This window comes from Lissotriton vulgaris, chromosome 7 (assembly GCF_964263255.1).
Source record: "Lissotriton vulgaris chromosome 7, aLisVul1.2, whole genome shotgun sequence".
NCBI classification, from domain to species: domain Eukaryota; kingdom Metazoa; phylum Chordata; class Amphibia; order Caudata; family Salamandridae; genus Lissotriton; species Lissotriton vulgaris.
Window position 1 is genome coordinate 198,325,655 of NC_141695.1, and position 16,864 is coordinate 198,342,518.

General features: G+C 45.1%; 1 long non-coding RNA gene across 1 annotated transcript; it reads right to left on the minus strand.

Annotated features, from left to right (window-relative positions):
• Window positions 1-8,618: 8,618 nt before the first annotated feature.
• On the minus strand, window positions 8,619-10,260 carry LOC147701182 (uncharacterized). Its single transcript, XR_015297438.1, has 2 exons — window positions 9,881-10,260; window positions 8,619-9,225 (listed from the first exon to the last, which is right to left on the minus strand). It is a non-coding gene; the product is annotated as an uncharacterized LOC147701182 (long non-coding RNA).
• Between the last annotated feature and the right edge of the window lie 6,604 nt (window positions 10,261-16,864).

The window sequence follows — 16,864 nt, forward strand, 5'->3', positions numbered from 1 at the left end:
CTGGCGCACACCACCCTCAATGGGGATGCGTTCAGTCATTCTCCATTGGAGCCCCATCGAACTTGAGCATCATTTTCCTCATGAAGTTTACTTATAAGTTGAATACGATTACCTGGGGCCCCCATGTTTGTCAAAACTAGTCATAAATTTGAGCGTGGAATCAGACCAAACGCAGCTCTTAAATCTACAAATGCCACGTAGAGCTTTTGGTATTGTATTAAAACATATTTCCAATATATAATAGTAAACCTAAAAATCTGATCTATTGTACTAATCTTTGCCCTGAAGCCAGCCTGGAGAGGGGACATAATTTTGTTTGAGTCTACCCAATCTTGAAGTTTCTCTACAATGTATTTTGTGAAATACTTTCGGCATTCTCAATTAAACTAATTGGCCTGTAGTTAGAAGGGTCGCTTGCATCACCCTTTTTAAATATTGTTATAATTTCAGCCCCTCGCCAAGAATCTGGCAATTTACCCCTTGCCGCTATTCCATTTGATAGTAGATTTAAATAGATTGACCATATTTGAGGCTCTGTTTTATATTAAACTCCAGGGATTTTGTCTGGGCCTGGCGCCTTGGCAGACTTTAAGGATTCAACAGCTCTATTTCTATCTACAAGACTAAACAGGGGCGATAACTTCTACAGAATCTATAATGTCCATCTTCATAATGAAATCCAAGATGCTTTTTGTCCTCTTGTTTTTTTTTTTTTTTTAAATTTTTATTTATATTTTTTTAAAAACATGAGCAGGGCACAATTGAATTCAAAATGGTACAGCGCGCATTCATATATACAATGGGAATATAAAAATATACATATACAATACCAAAACATACAGGGTTATACCAAGATAGGCCATATACACAATAGACAAACAGAATGCTATACACCAAAATCTCACTCCCCCCCCCCCCCTCCCGACAATCAATAATCAAGAATCAGGGCCTTGCTTCCATCGAATTAGGGGTTCCCATATTTGCAAACCAAGTTTCTTACATTTTTTCCCCTTCCTAGCGTATATGGCGGATTCTAATTTTTGAATTGATAACACCTTACCCAACCATTGATGATATGTGGGAGGATTAGGGTCCAACCAAGCCGAAGCCACTAGAAGTCTAAAGATAGCCATTACAACAAATACAAAGTTCTCATTATTCACATGACTCTCCGGGTTGACCCCTAGTAGCATTACAGCTGGGTTTAATTCTATTGTGGTTGACAATACATTCTGAAAGAAATTTCCAATGTCCTGTTTTATACTATCTAGTTGTGGACAGAGTGAAAAAATATGCATTATATCCGCTTCTGCGCTACCACACCTAAAACAGGTGGTTCCCAAAAGAGCCCCCCATTGGGCAATTTTCGCTGGTGTGTAGTACAGATGGTATAGAGTCTTATAATGTTGAGCTTGTAGAGATGATGAACACAACAGTTTAATTCCCATCTCTAGCGACTCCGAAAAAATGTCACTGGTTGTATCCAGATCTTCAGGCCACTTATTAACCCATTTATCCATATCGTCATTCTTTAAAGATGTCATCTCCAAGTAAAATCTTTTTATGGTACAATCAGTACCTGCCTCTATAAGATCCATCAATACATTTGTTTCAAAGCCCAGAGGACCTCCTCTTCTATTTATTAAGCAACTTCTTATTTGGAGGTATTTAAAAAAATGCTTTGAATCTAAAGTATATCTATTCTGTAATTCTACAAATTGTAGTATACCATGAGATCCCTGGATATCTCCAATCTTTCTTATCCCCCGCCTCTCCCAATCTTGGAATACAGCACCTGAAAAAACCATGCGAGGCAGGGAGGGGTTATTTTTGAATCTGGTGTAAGCATTATATTTTCCAATTCCTATCTTTTTCGATATTCCCTTCCATATATTATAAGCAGCCATAATGGTCTTAAACCGCGTTCTTTTATAATAACTTTCCTCAGTGAATCGTAAAAAAATATTTTCCGCATTTTTACCCAAAACCAAACCAAAAATAACAAGTGAACCAATATTGTCCCATCCATCCATCTCTGCCCCCCCAACCAATCCCAACATATTTTGGAGTGCAGCAGCCCAGTAATACAATTTTAGATCTGGTAAAGCCAACCCCCGCGCTCCCGTGGGAGTGACATATATCTCAAGGCCCTGCGTGTCTTTCCTCTGGCCCATATAAACCGGTTAATCATCTGCTCGCAGATTTTGAACCATTTATTGTAAAATAAAAGTGGAACTGCCCTAAAGATATACAAACATTTTGGCAACACCATCATTTTGATGATATTGACTCGGCCTACTAACGATAGGTGTAGATTTTCATACCGATCCAGATCTTTCTTTGTTTTATTTATTATTGGAACAATGTTATTTTCCACTAAATTATTTAAGTCGGCTGAGATATTTATTCCTAAATAAGTCCCTGCCTGGACAACTCGATTATCTTCACACACAGTCGCTGAATTTTTAATGATCTGTGTCTTCGAGGCATTTAGAGCGTATCCCGAAATCTGACCAAATCTATGAGCCTCTTCTTCTATAAAGACTGTTGCCTCCGTAGGGTTTGGTGTTATCACTGCTACATCATCAGCATAGGCCAATATCTTACATGGTCCCACTAATGTTGGTAATGGTGTTATCTCTGGGCAAAGATCTAGCTTACGAATCAGTGGATCCATATACATGGCGAACAGTAAGGGGGAACATGGACATCCCTGCCGTGTTCCTCTTTTAATCATAAATTGACCCGTAACTCCCCCATTAACTCTGAGGGCAGCGATCGGTTCTTTGTACAAGGTCTGTAAGGCTTTTATGAAACCACTCCTGAATCCAGCTCTAACTAAAGTGTGCCACAGATGTCCTCTTGTTATTGCGATATTTTGTGGCATAAAGAGTAGAAAAGTGCGTCGCCCATGTATCAGGTGAAATATTGTAATGATAAGTTTTCGCACTTTCAGTTTTGGTTTGGGCTACTAAATGCCCGAAAGTTCTGTTACTGTTTACTTTGCTAGCAGCTAACAAATCTTGCCAGAGTTTTTCATCCCAGTTCTTTTTCACGTGGTTCAATAGAGCCTTATAAGTGCATTTGGCTTGACTAATTTTAGTCCTATCTCCATCTAAGATAGACAGCCTTAGTGAACTCTTAACTGATTTACATGCCTAGTCAAACCACTTTGACTAATTCACTGAACTTGGTTTAACGTGAGAAATATCCTTATAAAAAACCTTTTGCACCTCCCAAAATAACTATTTGTGTATATTTAAGAAAGGAATCTCAGCTTCACTAAGCCCCACGTATTCTGCTAGACATATAACATATAAACTATAAATCTGTGAGTATAGTTTTGGAGTGACATAACGTTGGGCCATGTAACATAGCAGCGATTATTGGTTGCAGAGAGAGCTGGAACTTTGGTGTAGCAAGTATTAACTTCTCGCTTCAGGGATTCACCCATAAGTGTTACTTCCAGAGAATTGTAGTCACTATCAGATCATGTTACCACTATCATGTCGACCAAACATGGCCACAACCTCACATCTATAAGGACATGATCTATAACACTGGTACATGTTCAAAAGTTGGTGCTCTATTGGTACGCCCATTACATGCCCTGAGTACCCTGCTAACCGTTAGGGAGGCTAATTTGAGTGGAAGGGTGAGAACGTTTTCCTTGGTCGTCCTATTAGTGACGGGATTCCCCAGCTTTGATCTTCCTCTCCAATGATCTCATTTAAGGGGCTGCAGCATGTATTATGCCACCCCTGGCTGGCCATCTAAATCTGACACAACTGGCTGCACGACAGCTGGGGCAAGGTGGTGTAATCAGCCTTTGCTTTAGATTTAGTATACCTATATCTAACCCTAAAATGGACACATGTATTCCTATCAGTCACTCCTATGGCAGGCCTTGACAATCCTGAAGGCAGAGTGCTTGAAATTATGTGAGATGGTGCTCTGGCATGAGCTGAGCTTGTTTGCAGCTTGCGGAACCAAGTCCTAATAGCTGTTCCATGATAACGCGTACCATATACTCTTAAGTGCATTATAATCCTCGCGGTTATTTGCCAACTTTGGTATCGCTTTATCAAAACATGTCGAGTAAGGTGTCATACGAATTGGAATACTAACCACTCACCAATTCTGGCGGCGGGGTTAGCATTCCACCCTTCTAGAGGAACACGACATGTATGTAACTGTGAACCCCGGTTAAAGTTAACTCAAGCCTCAGCATCATAAAATGGATGCTGCCACCACAGACACAAGTCTGACCTCCTGCTGCTGGGAGTCCTTCCAGCGAGGAGAGCTTGGACAAAGGGTTTCCTGTCAGGGGCGGTGCTAGCACCATCCCAGACAGGGTTTTGTGTATCCTAGGTAGGCAGGGCTGAATAGGAAGGTGACTGCAAGTGGCACCCCGGTGCTCACTGTGCATATGCCGGCTTGAACCAGTTCCAGGAGCACACCAGCCCCTGAGCTGGGGAAAGTCCGGACAGGGGAGAGGGGTGTAACCACCCCCCTTCCTGGTCCCACCCATGGGCAGGACCTAGTCGCGTACCAGCCCCTTTCTTTAGAATAAAGCTAGGAGCGGGGACCCTTGCAAATTAGATCATCTCTGAATCCTGAAACTACTTTCTACGAAAGGAACTCAAGACTTCTTCTCAAGATTTCTCCCTTGTGACTAAGGAGTAGTCACCCTGCAGCAGCAGGCACCACCTAAGTATCTTGCGGTTTGCTGAAACGTCCTTCCTCCGGAACCAGACTGCCCAGCTCGACGAGACCCGGACTCCCTGCCCTCTCTGACCTCAACCTGCCTCTACAGCACAGCTGAGAATCATAGGTGCGACGAGACCAGAGGACCCGGCGATCATCAGAACCAGCACGACACTGAACCAGCACGACCACCGAGGGACCCTCGAGTGGGTGCACTGGGGTAAGAGAAGCCCCAACCCCAAGCAGCACAAGCACCGAAGTCCAGCCCCCCAGCATCTACTAGATCTGCGTGGGGCCCTTTTGCTCCTGGGTTGCTGCTACGTTGTCCGGTCTCTTGCCCGTTGGCTAGTGACCCTCCAGACGACGTCCTACGTTCGTTTCACCGCTGGTCTAGCTCCTCTAGACTGGCCCTAGTCTCCTCCTGAAGAGGACCTTCCTCTGACCCTTCTGGTCCACCCAAGACGCCATTTTGTGTCGCCACGTGGACTTGCCGTAGCCAAGGCTTGTTGCCTCCTTCACCGGATCCAGCATCGCCAGCAGCAGACATCCGACGTGGGACAGCTCGCAGACCTCCAGCCTGGTCGAAATCAGCGCCCCTGGTCCGTGCAGCAGCAGAATCCAGTGTCACCTCTTCACCTGGCTGAGTGACCTCGTCCGGTGCCATCCTGGTGCCCACCTAATCACTGGCTAGTGATTCAGAACTTGGTCCCCTCTGCTTACAGGTATCCTTCTTCACTGATCCAGCCCTTGGATCAGCCCGGAACATCTTCACTGGTCGCCTGCCAGCAACTTCCACTTCAGGCTCCTGGTTCGTCAACGAGGATTCCCGACGACACTTGAACCCTATGCAGCCGCAGCCCCTGGGCTAGGTAAACCGAGTACCACGGTGCTCCAGCGTAGATCCACTCTCTAAGTGTCTAGATCCACTTTCGTTTTTGACCTACCTAGTCGGGTTCGCCCGAGAACACTAACTCTTGCATTTACTAGTATCCATAGACTTTGTCCCGCATTGCGCGTGAGAGTTTCCACTCTGCACACGACGTCCCTAGGCCTCCTGCTTCTAATCTAAGGGTTCAGCATTGTAGGCCCAGCATTTCTAAAGTCTCTGAGAGTAGTACTTACCTGTTAGTAATTTCGCATTCCACTTTTGTAGTAAAGGGTTTTTCGTGCCCCTCGGGCATTCTTGTAAATTGTGCGACTTTCAGTATTTCTTTAAGAGCTTTGTATTGTGCTTAGCACCCTGTCCTCATAAAGAGTCCAGGGTTGTTGTGTTCTAAATAAATATCCTTTTATTTTCATAACAACTTGTGTGGTGTCCTTTCACTTGGTGTTCAAGGGGTATATGTGATGGTATAACAGCTGGCTTAACACGCCCTCTAGAGTTTAGCCTAAAGACTGCTCTTGTCCATGCTACTAGGATAGCTGGTCTATAAGGTTGACTTACAACCAATCATCAATAAGGGTCGTTTGGAATGATACATAGTGATCACTAGAATAGTGAGCACTGCATATCAGGCCAACTTCTCACAATGCCTAGTCAAACCACTTTGACTAATTCACTGAACTTGGTTTAACGTGAGAAATATCCTTATAAAAAACCTTTTGCACCTCCCCAAACAACTATTTGTGTATATTTAAGAAAGGAATCTCAGCTTCACTAAGCCCCACGTATTCTGCTAGACATACAACATATAAACTATAAATCTGTGAGTATAGTTTTGGTGTGACGTAACGTTGGGCCATGTAACATAGCAGCGATTTTTGGTTGCAGAGAGAGCTGGAACTTTGGTGTAGCAAGTATTAACTTCTCGCTTCAGGGATTCACCCATAAGTGTTACTTCCAGAGAATTGTAGTCACTATCAGATCATGTTACCACTATCATGTCGACCAAACATGGCCACAACCTCACATCTATAAGGACATGATCTATAACACTGGTACATGTTCAAATGTTGGTGCTCTATTGGTACGCCCATTACATGCCCTGAGTACCCTGCTAACCGTTAGGGAGGCTAATTTGAATAGAAGGGTGAGAACGTTTTCCTTGGTCGTCCTATTAGTGACGGGATTCCCCAGCTTTGATCTTCCTCTCCAATGATCTCATTTAAGTATATCTAAGGTTCCTAAGAAGTATTAAAATCCCCTGCCACTATGATTTTTGTGTCCTTCTGTAGGGTGTAAACACCTCTTCCACGAGAGATATAGTAGATGATTTATCAATTACCCTTGTCATTCTAACATAAATATTTATAAGATCCAAGGGGAGACATATGTGGCAAGAATCGCGATAATCCCCATTAAGTCAGGTCAGTCTATCTCCATTAATGTGAGTGAACTGTTGCAACAATTTCTAACTAAAATTGTGACGCCCCCAATTGCTCACCCAATTTGCTCAGCAGGATTTGCTTCTTCACTTAAGGTGGTAAACCCATCTATAAACACTTTCCCTGTGGCTCAAGTTTCTTGGAACATGCACATCTTGTTCTTCAAAAAACGACACCCACTCAGGATCAGTCAACTTTGAACCTAACCCAGCTACATTCCACGATAATAGCATAATAATTGTTATGGACATTGATTATTTATGCACACAGGTCCAAGTTGGTAATGGGAGCAAAGTGTCTCATCTAAACATGCAGTTGCATTTCTATTTATCTTATTATGCGGGGTAATCGTGTGTCTCCCACCATCTTAAATGTTTTAGAGTTTTATATAGCGCAAACTATACCTGAGACATCGGGTATCAGAGAGCTTTACATGAGCACCAGTTGTGTTCCAGATGGACGCATTCATTTTTGTTAGGCACTGGGAGATTTGGGGCCAGATGTAGGTAAATCTCATTTACCGATTCTTAAATACCGAATTTTACCGATTCGTTATTAATGAATCGGTAAACGAGATGTAGGTAAAAATGTGGTGTTTTTTACAGATTCGGTAAAATTCGGAATCGGACTTTCGGAATTTACCGAATTGGTATTTACCAAATCGGTATTTACCGAATCGGTATTTCCCATTCATTTCTATGGGCCAAGGCCCATAGCAATAAATAAATGGGAAATACCGATTCGGTAAATACCGATTCGGTAAATTTCGAATCGGAAAGCAAGCAAAAGTGAAACTTAAGAAAACAGCCAATCAGGTGCTACCACCCTCCCCCTCCCTACCAGGAAGCGGCTACACAGGCAGCTGCAACTAATTAGAAGCTTCTGGAGAGGCATTTGGAGCAGAGAGATTGGGAGCAGCAGCAGAAAGAGTTTGTGCAGTTTAAAACCTGTAAAATGGCAACCAGCAAAGACACAGAGCAGCCAGAGAGGAAGAGAAAGCTGAAATTCAGCAGCATGGAGCTACAGGTCCTTGTGGAGGAGGTGGTGAAGGTGCCCCACAAACTATTTGGCAGGGAGTCCCTCACTGTGGCTGAATCTGCCAAAAGGAAGATTTGGCTGGATATACTGGACAAAGTAAATGCTGTGGGAGTGACCACCAGAGACACAGAGGACTTGAAAAAGAGGTTCTATGACCTGAGGAGCCTCACAAAAAAGAAATTGGCAGACCACCATAAGCAGGCATCGAAAACTGGTGGAGGAAAGAACACAGCACCCCCCTCACTGACCTGGAGGAGATGGTGGCCTCGACCCTAGAGCCAGAAAGCGTCTGCGGAGTGGGAGAAGTGGACAGCTCAGCCAAAGCTGCAAGCAGAAAAGGTAAGATGCATGCACAGCAATCCCCCTCACACCCTCATCCTTCCCTCACCCCTTGAAGCTAAATGACCCCAGTCCAGGTGTTCCAGCACTATACAGTAGCAATGCATCATGGTACATGTAGTCAGTTAATGAAAGACCATGTCATACAGCACAGCAACCACCAAGTTAGGCAAATGATTGCTGACATAATGAAGGGCAGGCAACATGTATATTGTGCAATTTAAAAAGAAAAGATTTAATTGTAGTGACTGTGAGACATTTGCGCTAGCTGATATACGCTCATATGTCCACAGGTCACACATCCAGAAGGCGGTCTCAGGAGACTGAAGGCACTGCACCCAAGAGGGATGAAAGTCAGGAGCCAGGTCCCAGTGCATCACAGGACACAGGTGTTCCGAGTAGCCAGCCACCTTCGCAAGACCCTGAAATCACTCAAGATTTGCAGGCATCCCGCGACTTTCACAGTCCCCTCTGTTAATGTCTTCACCAGATATGCAAGCATCACTGCATGTTGAAACACCTGCAGCACAACCAAGCAGGAGGCATGTCGTTGCCCCACTGATAGAAATGGAGACACCTGCTGGTGAAATGGAGGTGGAAGACACACACACCTTGCCTGGAGATGATATCTCTGCCACACTGCAGTCCAGTGCAGAGGTTGTCCGTAGTAGCACAAGATGCCGCAGAGTCCAAGAAAGGAGTGTAGGTGCACATGGGCAGGGGTCCAGTGTGTTCCAAGGCCTGGAGGGGAGCATGGTGAAGATCCAGAGGATGCAGGGAAAGGCCATCATGTCCTGTCAAAGCCAAATGCGCAACCTGAATAGCAATATGGAAGAAATAGGAAAGGGCATTAGGGAACTGGTGGATGTGAACAAGAACATGGCTACAGGGATACATGAAATGCCACAATCGGTGCAGCTACTGTGTACCAAACTGGACACAGAAATAGCATCAAGGTGCAGGGAGAAGCAGCGTGCACATCAACACAACAAAGCAATTCACCGCCTGGCCAGAGCCACATCCCTGCTATGCAGGCGAAGCATAAACAGTCAGGAGGGTTTGACGCAAAACAGCAATGAGGTGACAAGGGGCATAGCCAGGATGACCGGTGCTCTTGAGGCGCTAATAAATGCTCAAACAGCACAAACTGCTGCTATTGATGTGCCAGAGAGTGAAGGGAGCACAAGTAGGAGCAGCATGGCAAGCACCCTTGGTGTAGAGACAAGGAGGAGCAGCAGGCGACAAGGTGAGGCTACAGCCCAAACGCCCAGCGAACACAGTGAGCCACATACACCTGACACTACTAAGCGTGGACGCAAATGAACAGTTAATATTATGGGGAAGTGACCCAGGACATACAATTTGGAAAGTTCAAATTTTGTGTTGCACATTTGTGCCTTAGAAACCTGCGTAGTGACAAAATTAAACTACGTTGGGTACATACTCCACCTGTCTGTGTCTCTTTACTTACTTAAAAAAAGTTGTGTGTGATCTCTTCCCGTCTGTGTCTGCCATCTGTTGGTGTTGCATGTCCAGCTGTGTGTGGGTCAGGCAGAGCTTGGTCATCATTATGGTCCTCGAAATCTGATAATTCCACTTCAGTGCCCTTCTTAACTGCAAGGTTGTGCAACATTGCACAGGCTGCAATCATTTTGGAGCAGGTCACTGGTGTGTACTGGCGTGCCCCTCCACTCTTGTGCAGGCACCGAAACCTGCTCTTCCACAGTCCAAAGGTGCGCTCCACAATGTTCCGGGTGGATTTGTGTACCCTGTTGTACCTCCTCTGGCTGGGTGTTGAAGGTTTGAGGTAGGGTGTGAGGATGAAGGACCGAAGGTCATATGCACTGTCTCCTATTTGTAAGAATAGAAATACATTACTCACATGCACATATCCACATACGGCTGCAATATGTATCAAGGGAGATTCATACAGTGTATTATCTAGCAAGTAGCCTTCGCCAAATTCCCCCGCTGTCAGCCGTGAGTAGATGCCACTGTTCTGAAAGATGTAGGAGTCGTGGGTACTCCCGGGAAATTTGGCAACTATGTCCGTGATGATAAATTTGGAATCACAGATTACCTGTACATTTATGGTGTGTGTGGATTTCCTGTTTCTATAAATGTACTCTGTGGCAGCAGGTGGGCATATTGGGATGTGGGTATCATCAATGCAGCCAATGACATTGGGAAAATGCGCCATCTGATAAAAGTCAGTCTTCGTCCTGACCAGTTCAGCGTGCGTTGCAGGGAAGCTGATGTAAAAATGCATTCTCTGCAACATGGCGTCCAGAAATTTTCTGAAAAACCAGGACAGGCAGCTCTGGGACACCCCACCTATCGATGCAATGACACTCTGGTAGCTCCCATAGGTGTAGGCTACAGAGCACCTGCACATGGGGTGGGATGGCATGGGCCCTTGGGGTTGGGTGCTCCAATAGTGGGTGGAGGTCCCTGATTAGCTCCAGGATGGTTTGGGGGTCTAGCCTGTACCTTTGTAGGATCTCTGCCTCAGTCTGTTGGAATATGGTGATCCTCTGCCTGTAAACCTGCTCCTCTCTTCTCCATTCCCTCTCTCCTTCTGCCTGGATCCGTAGCCGCCTCGCAATCACATAGAATGCTGCCATTCTGGTCAAACTGTTGCATTTTGGGCCCTTTTTTATGGCCTGCACCTGGTTACCACCTGATATCAATCCATTGTAAATACCGACTCTTAAATACCGAATTTCATGCAAATTCTGCATTTTAGAGGTTACCTACATCTCAAACTTCATTTTTACCATTTCTTATTTACCGATTCGGTAAAATTACCGATTCGGAAACGTTTCCGATTCGGTATATTTACCGATTCGGTAAATTTACCGATTCGGTAAATTTACCAAATTGGTAAATTTACAGATTCGGACGATTTTCTGTCCCCTACATCTCAAATACCAAATACCTGTCGGTAACGGCCGAAATTCGGTATTTTCGGCCGTTACAGACCGGTATTTGGTTACCTACATCTGGCCCTAAGTGATTTGCCCAGAATCACAGGATGTTGAACGTCGTTGCCAAGACTCGAATCCGGTTCCCCAGTTTCGAGGTCGACCACTCTAGCCATAAGGCTATATCCTCTCCCCAATGTTATCTAAATTGGCTAGACGTAGCTGAACAAGTGCATTTTCTATGGTACAATAATTCATCAGAGATTACGCGTCTGGTCAACATCCGGACTTGAACCGTTGTTGTTCACAGATAGAATACAATTACCATTGATGATCACTTTTGAATTTACATTGGTTACTTCACAGGTTATATTCTCATTGGACAAACAAGGATTCTATTTTCCTTTATTCCTTAGTCAATCGATTTCCACCAAATTTGATGTGACAATGGGCATGGGGGATGTTATATCAAGAGGAGGAGAGCTGGACACATTTCTAGTAAGCCCTCTGGTTGTAACCGTGGATAGAGGGAATGCTTTCAGATTTATTCCCAATGGTTTAGCCCCAGTAAGGTGGCAAGTGTGCAATTCAAAATGTATGGGATTTGAACACAAGATAATTTGTATATAAAAGCATAGGGATGTGTTAAATGAACACATTTTTGAATGCACAATGTCCAATTTAACCACTGAAAGACAGTTTCGCTCCACCCTAAGCCAATGGGTTACTTTGTTAATTAAGACTTCTGTATCCTCAAAGCTGGAGTACATACCAGGGGTAAAAAAAATATGGTTGATGACTGTTGGTCACGTTTACGCATGGTGCAGTGGCGGCTCCTCCTCCAAGGCGGAGGAGTGTCGGCCCACTGCTTTTAAGCAGTGTCACTAAAGGAAAAATAAAATGATAATAACCCCAAGCTATTATAATTTTATTGTTTCCTTGTGGCGGCAGCTTTGCAGGTGGGACGGAGCGGGGCTGCTCTGCTGACAGAGCAGAGGAAGAGAGGAGTGGTTTGCAATACCTAAAGTGCGCATGAATGTTTAGCCGGCCCTCTGGGGCTGGCCAAACATTCAAGCGCACTCCCATTCCCTGGCTGAGCGCTGAACTACTGCACTCAGACCAATCACAACACTGCACTGCAGCGTTGTGATTGCCTCAGGGGAGTCTGGGTGCTTTCTGGGTGCTCTGTTCCTGAGACGAAGATGGAGTGAGCGGTGAAATGCAACGAGGAGGTACTTTTTAAAATTCTTTTACCCCTCTCCCTGAAATATGTGACGTCCTCCCTGTACCATCCCAGGACTAACAGCTTGGTAGAAATGTGCAATTGTGTAATCAAGGATAATGTAGAGTTGTCATTGGTGAATGGGCTAGAATGGAAAAAGGAACTGGAAGATTTTGTGTGGGCGTTACATTGGACTCCCAGTGCGGTTACAGGAATGTCACCTTTTGCTTTTCTCAAGGGAAGGGAGGTGGCAAATAAATTGGTGTGTCCGTGAATGAATAGTTTGGAAGTGTCAGTAGAAAAAAAGGTGTGAGCGGATGTGCAAAGGAAATATGTCTCTAACAGTAAGGTGTGGCGAATGTAGGTCAAGAAAGGGGATTGGGTCTGAGTCAGATTGTCTGGTATAATTACTGAAGGAAATCTAAAATTTACGGATCCCAAGAAAGTTGTATGTGTGAAGGAGCATGTGGTCAGGTTGGAGGATAGTAAATGATGGAATAAAGAGAAGTTGGTCATACAAAGATGACCAGTGGTCCCATGCAGCATGGACATTTCAGATGTAAGGGAGAAGCAACTCAGGGGTGGTTATGATGACAGGAACTCTATGTGTACAAGAACTCTGAGGGAAAGGAAAACAGCTGTGTGGTTGCGTGACTATGTAATGTGAATATTTTATTGTACTGGAATATTTCTTAATTGTTTTAAAGGATAGATTGTTGATTGTTTTCCACATAATATTGTGTTAAACTAGTATTCAGTGTTATTATTGAATGGGGGAAGATGTGTTGGGTTTGGCTAGTGGATCATAGGTGGAGCGTTGAAGGTTAGAGGGAATGTAGAATGTAGGGGTGGAAAGTATGACATTGAATGTGGGCAGTCGTATCTTCCTTGCTGCCCTACTGGTTGTGTTGTACGAAGCTCGAAGTAAAACTTGCCTGCATGGATCACTTGGCTCCTGTGATCTTTTAAAGCAGCCCTTTGCAAAAACATAAACATATTATAGACACTTCTAAGACTCTATGACGTGGTTTTTGGTTCTGGGATATCCCTGCCCTGCATGCCGGAACCGTGAATTTAAATTGTCCTGAGTTTTGGATTTTGGGCTCAGTCCCAGACTAATCCAGGTATACACAGAGCCCTGGGACAACCCTTGATTCACAAGAGATTCTGAACTTGTCCTGAACCCAGAGGGGCACACCAAATGAGCCTCCCATGCATGCAGCTGGACTACTGTCACTGTCTCAGGTTTCCTGAGTGTAGCGCGCAGCATACCATATTTTGTAGTGATTGTAATATGACCAAACCAGGCCTTTTTACTTGTGTTGTGCTAGAGGGAGCCTACTGGCCCACTCCCCCAAAATTCTTCTTCTAATGGGGCACCCAAAATCCTAGTGCCAAGATCCAGTTCAGTTTAGTATGTGCATGTATGCTAGTGGAATTGTGTGAAGTACATGGGGGTTCAAGTGAACCAGAATGACACAGACATGTGGGTACCATTACGGAAGCCTTTGGGCTAGTCATGTGCACTGGATGGAGGTGAGGTTGCTTTCACAGACGGTGTATGTGTATTGTTGACATTCTAGAGACAGGAAGGAGGAATCAGGGCACTGCTACCATGACGTAAGATGCCACAGGAGCTGTGTCACCATCGCAGGAGTCACACTTCTGGAGAAGAGCACACCGAACCGCCTCCACCCAGGGAGGACCCAGCATGAATGGTTAAAGTCCCGCTAGAGTAATGGGAGTGGATCTGCTGAATCATCGAAGTTCGCGCATGCTGAGCGATTGTTGGAGTTCAGAAGAAGACCTACACTAGAAGCACCTGCCACAGCCTCTCCAGGACTTGCCTTGTGGTCAGCAGCTGTTCACCGCCAGCGAGACTCTCATGTGCTGTGCATGAAGGCCCAGTCCACTGTCAATGCACCCGCTAACATGAGAAGGTCCAACTCATTCCGAGCCGCATCACCGCAGATGGATGGGCCAAGAGTCCTTGAGACTGTATCCTGAGAGAAGTTGATGTAAAGAATAGGACTCCACACATAATTGGCTCTAACATATCATAGTGGGGAAAGAACACTACACCCAGACTAGAGACTACACCAAGTTAACTATGAAGACCCTGAAATCGAGACAAAGGGCGGAAGGGGTGGGTAGAGTGTCTATTAGGGACGAATCCAACCTGAAGCATAAGAAATTCAGACCCACATGTCAGGCATTCCAGCATTACTGCAGTGTGTAATAGTTTTTGCTATTATATAGAGAAGCACTGGGCTGGACAGTTAGCTTACTGTGCTGCTGGGGCAAGTGTTGAGTGCTGAGCTTGAGTAATCCTACACGAACCTCCGTGATAAACCTGTGACTGCTCGCCATCTCTACCACTGAGAGTCAAGTACTGAAAGGCTTGTGCTTGGCCCAGTTTGCAGAGCCCTACTAGGACTGGCCCTGGGACAGCACACACAAACGACCCCCCTTCACGGATGTGGCCCAGTAGCCCCTGCCAGGCGCATGGCTTTCTGAATTCAGTCTGACAATGGATTTTAGACTACATATGGTTTATTACACCCATGCTGCAGATTGACTCATGCTATAGAAATGCAATGCTGCCATTATGCTGTAACTTTTCTAAGGAAAACTCTTATATAGTCACTTGGTGAGAAAAAAGGTATCCTAGATTCCATTGACACTTTCAATGCCCACTTCTAGCAGTTCTTGTGGTATATACCAATTTCCCCATCATTTGACACCTAGAAAGAGCTCGCAGTATGTTGACCGAAACGACAAGTTTTCAATGTCTGCAGACCTGGTCTCTCCCAATCCTTAAATTGCTGATCTGATAATTCTGGACTTGGAGACACCAGCATTGAGGGGGCTGCAGACAGCTGCTGTGCCCGGCCCCACCTACCCTCATACTGCAACATAGGGGAAGCAGAACAAACTCCCACCCAGCAGAAGGTGAAAGAACTGTGCACTCAGCAACCTCCACAATTCTGCCCTTGGCCAAGAAAAAAAGGTCCTGTAAAATGTACCATCTGCTCTAAGCAGGTTATAAATGATTGGGCTAATTCCTCCAAAAAGTAGAAAAACATGCAGGACTGAACCTGGTATTACTGGGTCTTCGTGTTATTCCTCATTCTGGGGAGACCATTAGTAATCCCCGTGATCTCTGGCTGTCATCGTAAATTCCTGCTGCGGTATCTCCCAAGTGGAGATAGCATGGACCTTAGAATGAGGTCCTTCTTGAGCTCAACAATTATTCCAGCCCTCACCAAGGGTTTTGATTCCCAATTCAGAGTTGTTTTGCCCTTTGTGTTTTGGCTGACAGTACAGTGGGAGTGTTCATGGTGTACATCAGCCTTTGAGTGCTACTGAGAGGATGGATGCATCCGCTTCACAGAGCTGACCCTCTCTCTTGTTGGACTTGCAGTGTTATCTAATCTGTGTCTCTGAATCGATAGCTCTGGCCGCCAGCCCCCTCTGCTCTGTGTTTACAGGTCGTTTCTCATAGGCGCCAGCGGTGTGCCAATGAGCCTTCACTGCCAGCATGTATAGGTGCAACAGTCTGCTCTTGTTTCAGGGAGACAGCGAGTATGTAGTTTACATATAGAAGACCACATATATAATCAAAGAACCAAATCCCCCCACCTCCGACTGCTCTCGGTATTTAATGCTGTTGAAACAGAAGAACAACACATACTCAACAACAGCATCTCCCACATTAGACAGATTTTTGCGGGACATTTTTCTATACAAATATGCAAACTAACATTACCCAGTTACAGCCAACTAACAATTACTTGTACATTTTTTAAGTTCCTATTTTTGTCCTTAAATACAAATAGAAAACTGCACATATGTACTCAGGGTCATATTCATGAAATAGTGGAGCAGGGCAGTTGAGTAAATCTCCCTGCCGCGCTGCCCTGTGTGGCTGGGAAAGGGCAGGATTGCACCATAGTTATCCAATGCGGCTCATTCCTGTCCTTTCCCTTTGTGCTGGCACCCTTTTTGGCAGCCTAGCGTCAACGCAGGCACCCTTGCACCATGGTGCAAGCGTGCCTCCGTTGCATGCGGGATTGTTTTCGTACAGGAAGGGGCACCTTTTTGCACAAAAAAATCATCAGAGGCTTTTTCTTCTTTCTGCGTATGCCGCACATGTAACAAGGAGAAATAAAGATTGGGGAGGCGTAAGATTTTGGCGCATTCCCAGGCTTTCAAGTCCTTGTAAATTTGGGAATGCATCAAAAACCTTGGAAGTTGCATGGAATCACGCAACGCCCATGGATATGCCTCCCTTGCGCAGAGTAAGGCG